We start from the raw sequence: 6,000 nt of genomic DNA on the forward strand, positions 1-6,000 counted from the left end.
GTGATGGTTTTTGGTACCCAAGTGTTGTTTTTGCTGCAGTTTGTAGGGAGTGGGCAATTCTTTGACATTGTGCTTCTATACTATTATCGGGACAAAAAGTGCTTTCTTCAAGTAGGTGGGTAAGTTGAGCGGAGTAGGCCTCGGCTACCTGTTGTGTTTGCAGCTTTTCGACGTCGAGTTTCCGTGTTGTGTTAGATCGCACCTTTGCTACTACATTAAGACGGGTGCGTACCTTGTCTGCCACAAGGTAATGGTCCGAATCGATATTCGCTCCACGGATCGATCGGACGTCTAAAACACTGGATGAATGCCTTCCGTCTATCACAACATGATCAATTTGATTTCTCGTTACTTGTTCAGGAGAGATTCAGGTGGCCTTGTGTATATCAAGATGCTTGAATCTGGTGCTGCTCACTACCATATTTTTTGCTGCCGCGAAGTCAATCAACCTCATGCCGTTGTCGGATGTTTCTGCATGAAGGCTGAATTTTCCGACGGTGGGGCCAATTATATTTTCCCTTTCGATTTTTGCATTAAATGTCATGGCCATGGCAACGGTCATATGATGTTTCTTGGCGCTCGTAAAATATGTCTTTGGTTTGTTCATCTTTATCTTCGGACGGAGCATGGGCGCAAATGAGACTGATGTAGAAGAACTTCGCTTTTATACGGATATAGCAATGAATCTGGAGACAAGGTCTTTTATTCTCCTGTTAACCATAAATCCGCACCCAAATTCATGTCTCGTTTCATGGCAGCTATAATACAGGGCGTAATCGTCTGATTTACTTACGCCTGTCCCTTTCCATCGCATTTCCTGTAAGGCAATAATATCGGCTTTTTACTTCTTGAGTACAACGTGCGCACATTCCAAGTGCAGATTCGCAAATCGTGGTCCTTTATACGTTTGCGGGGGTCGTCAACATTAGGTGGGTTTGGTTTTCTTTTTCTTAGCTTTTTCATAGTAGGTTGGGTTTTCCCTGGCACCGCAGGGTATTAAATGATTCGACTAATTAAATGATCGACTAATAAAAGTGTGTGATATTGCTAATATCAATAAAATGGATTTGAATCGTCGTTTCATAACTGTTGATGAGACATGGATCCACCATTATACTCTAGAGACAAAAGAACAATCCAAACAATGGACTGAAGCTGGAGGAAGTGCCCCAAAGAAGTCAAAACAATTCAATCGGCTGGTAAGGTTATGGCAACGGTTTTTGGGACTTCAAAGGTATTTTATTGGGTGCCTATCTGCAAAAGGGTAAACCAATAAATTCAGAGTACTAATGCAACCTCTTGGCTTACAACACAAAAAAATTATTTTTCATCAAGACAACACACCAGCTTAAAAGAGTGTTTTAACAATGGCCAAAATCAACAAATTAAAGTACGAGTTGCTTGACCAGCAATCTTATTCCCCTGGTTTAGCTTCCAGTGACTTTACTTAAATGAAGATGTAGTTACAATTGTAAACCATTATATTGAAGACCTTAAAAAAAAACTATTTTAATCCAGGGATATAATTGCTGGAAATATGTTAGACTACGTGTATTGAAGTTTCAGGAGATTATATTTAAAAATGCAAATATTTTTGGAAAACTAACTATTTTCTTTCATTGATAGGCTAAGAAGTTTTCGAACCACCTTCTTATATCTATCAGGCTATACTAACATCAGTACGTTGTGCACAATATTATGCCAATCGACCATATTTTGGCTTTGGTGCACCATTATATTGGTAGCTATCCCTAAATCTTAACCGATTTTGTTCAATTTCAATAGGGTTCGTCTTTGAGCAAACTAAGTGAGCTGTGGCAAATTTCATTCGGATCATAAGTGCGAACTGTACTTTGTTTACAATTTAACATCAACAGACGGACGGAAGGACATGTTTATATCGACTCAGTGTTTATATGCATATTCTCAAAAGGAACCATGGATCTCTTTCGTTTCCTTTTGCCTGTTACAAACATGTACACAAAGACATAATACCCTGTACCACAGTGTGGTGAAGGCTATAAAAATCTTTTCAGAGAAACTTTAAAAAAAATTGAGGATGCCTAAAATATACCTTAGGACTATCTTTAACAGTCCATGAGGATGAGGATAAAACTGGTATTAAAACCAGTCAGCGAAGCAGTATAGTCTGACGGGGCCGACCATATGATACCCTACACAACCACCACGGAACTCCAACTTAGTTCTATGGACCGATCATCAGCTACTCTTTCTTACTCCGGCATATTTTTCGAATTTTGTTGAATATTGATATTTTTAGCTTTACAGGAAAGGTCTTTGCCAGGCCAGATTCCCTTCCCCATGTGATGTGTTGTGGCCTATTATTGTGGACTTTGGATCGTCTTGATAAACGCACAAAAATGAAGTTTTTGGGCCATTTCATTGACTAAATATCATAATCATATCCGAAAATTATAAACGTCGTCCCCTTGACCATAACCGAACTTCGTGTAAAATTTCAAATCGATCAGTGTGAAATATATGCCGTATAGTGTGGTACTGATAATCACAATATAATTGGTATCAATTGAAAGGTCAGCCACTCCACTTCCATATACAATCAAGTTCTCGATTCTGTATCCTTCAGGAGTAAATATATTCGTCATAGAATACAAATGTTGTAATTTTTCAAACAAAAGTCAGGGTCCATTTGACCCGCTAAATATTGATCGATCTTCATGGACACAGTCATGTCATTCTATAGCCAGACGTTTTTCTTTATGTAAAATTTCGCGATGTTCGACAAAAATAAAGTTTTTTGTGAAATAGACATCCCCTAAATATTAGCCAATAATTACAGAAAACAATAGGGGTCTTCTTTAGCCAGAACCGTACCTACTGCACATTTTGTTTGTTTTATAGAAATATGAAACAAGTCGAGAATGCTTTAAAAAAGAAAATATTTGTAGAGACGAGTCATTTAAAATAGTAGTTCATGATGATATATTTCCAAGTTTGATATCGAAAGATTTTTGGCCTGCTAGAGCGTTTGTTAAAGAATTCCTACAAAAGATCAGATAATTTAGCTCATTTACCTCAGAGATCTGAACCAATATCAAAAAACTAGATAACCTATTTTCCATATGCTATCAGAATGTAAGGGGGTTAAACACTAAATTAACTCGTTTATTTACTGATAGCATTGGTTTTGAATTTAGCATTATTGTGTTTACTGAGACTTGGCTCAAAACGTCTGTGTTAAATAGTGAAATTATGTGTTCAAAATATCAAATATTTAGAAAAGATCGTACTGGTAAAAAAGATGGCGGCGTCCTTATTGCAGTTGATGCCAAATTTTCCACTAATTTAATTAAATTGTTGTTCTGACATAGAATTTATCTGCATATCAATTGAATTGGGTAAATTTAAACTATTCGTTACGTGCTGATATATACCTTCTTCATCGCATCTTGATATTTATAATCAGCATTTAGCAGCACTAAACTCAATTATTAATATTATGAATGATTTGATGTCAAACTGACTAACATGAGAAGTTTGATGCCCAATTTACTTGAAATCGGGCGAAAATATACATGGAAGCTCTATACAAATATTAAGCGATTTCAAACAACCTTGTCACAGGATAGGTTATACTAATTTCAGAACGTTTTGTTCCTATTGGTTCCTTGGTTCCTATTGGTTGCTTACTTAAAATCAATCTATAATAAAAGGGAGCTATATCTAAATCTGGACCGATTTTCACGAAAAAACGCAATTCAGTACGTTATGCCAAATTTCGTGCAAATCGAAGGATATATAGGGAGTTTGGTGCACCATTTACATGAAATCGGACGAAACTATATATGGGAGCTATATCTAAATCTGGACCGACTTCACAAAACTTGGCAGACATCATTCTAGGCTCAATTCAGTACGTTATACCAAATTTCGTGCAAATCGAAAGATATATAGGGACTTTAGGGCACCATTTACATGAAATCGGACGAAACTATATATGGGAGCTACATCTAAATCTGGACCGATTTTCTCGAAACTTGGCAGACATCACTCCAGGCTTAATTCAGTACGTTATGCCAAATTTCGTGCAAATCAAAAGATATACAGGGACTTTGGGCACCATTTACATGAAATCGGACGAAACTATATATGGGAGCTATATCTAAATCTGGGCCGATTTTCACGAAACTTGGCAGACATCATTATAGGTCTAAATGATTAGCCTGTACCAAATTTCGTGCAAATCGAAAGATATATAGGGACCGTTTACATTAAATCGGTTAAATATATATATGGGAGCTATATCTAAATCTGAACCGATTTTTCCCAATTTCAATAGGGTTCGTCCTTGGGCCGAATAAGTGACCTGTGCCAAATTTCATCCAATTCGGATCATAAATGCGACCTGTACTTTGTTTACAATTTAACATGGACAGACAGACAGACGGACGGACATGCATAAATCGACTTAGAAAGTGATTCTATGCATATTCTCAAAAGGAACCATGGGTCTATCTCGATTATTTTTGTCTGTTACAAACATATGCACAAAGACATAATACCCTGTACCACAGTGTGGTGAAGGGTATAAATATTCTTAACTATAAACCAGTAAGGAAAGTAGTAAAGTCGGACGGGGCCGACTATATGATACCCTTCACCACTATGGGTATATTAAACAGGACTATTAAGATGAAATTGGATGAAATAAAATATGTGATATTTATCTAAATGTGAATCTACCTAAATCTATCCATAAAGTATGTAAATCGACTTCAAACAAATATAAATAGGTCATCCGTTGGGCTATGTCTGTACTTCTACAAAACGCAACTACGTAATTCTATGCTCAATTTTGTAAGTTGTACAAAATTTGATTTCAATCTGACTAACATGAGGAGTTTGATGCCCAATTTACTTGAAATCGGGCGAAAATATATATGGAAGCTCTATCGAAATATTAGGCGATTTCAAACAAACTTGTCACAGGTTAGGTTATACTAATTTCAGAAAGTTTTGTTCCTATCAGCCTATTGGTTCCTTGGTGCATCAATTACTTAAAATCAATCTATAATAAAAGGAAGCTCTATCTAAATCTGGACCGATTTTCACGAAACAAGACAGACATCACTCTAGGCTCAATTCAGTACGTTATGCCAAATTTCGTGCAAATCGAAGGATATATAGGGACTTTGGTGCACCATTTACCTAAAATCGGGCGAAACTATATATGGGAGCTATATCTAAATCAGGACAGATTTTCACGAAACTTGGCAGACATCATTCTAGGCTCAATTCAGTACGTTATGCCAAATGTCGTGCAAATCGAAAGATATATAGGGACTTTGGTGCATCATTTACATGAAATCGGACGAAACTATATATGGAAGCTATATCTAAATCTGGACCGATTTTCTCGGAACTTGGAAGACATCACTCTACGCTTAATTCAGAACGATTTCGTGCAAATCGAAAGATATATAGGGACTTTGGGGCACCATTTAAATGAAATCGGACGAAACTATATATGGGAGGTATATCTAAATCTGAACCGATTTTATCAAAACTTTGCAGACATTACTCTAGGCTCAATTCAGTACGTTATGCCAAATTTCGTGCAAATCGAAAGATATATAGGGACTTTGGGGCACCATTTAAATGAAATCGGACGAAACTATATATGGGAGGTATATCTAAATCTGAACCGATTTTATCAAAACTTGGCAGACATCATTCTAGGCTCAATTCAGTACGTTATGCCAAATTTCGTGCAAATCGAAAGATATATAGGGACTTTGGCGCACCATTTACATGAAATCGGACGAAAGTATATATGGGAGCTATATAGAAATCTGGACCGATTTTCTTGAAACTTGGCAGACATCACTCTAGGCTCACTTCAGTACGTTATGCCAAATTTCGTGCAAATCGAAGGATATATAGGGACTTTGGTGCACCATTTACCTAAAATCGGGAGAAACTATATATGGAAGCTATATCTAAATCACGACCGATTTT

The sequence above is a fragment of the Musca vetustissima genome, unplaced genomic scaffold, assembly GCF_032173495.1.
Source record: "Musca vetustissima isolate MV318-11 ecotype Yass unplaced genomic scaffold, APGP_CSIRO_Mvet_v1 utg41157, whole genome shotgun sequence".
Lineage (NCBI taxonomy): Eukaryota > Metazoa > Arthropoda > Insecta > Diptera > Muscidae > Musca > Musca vetustissima.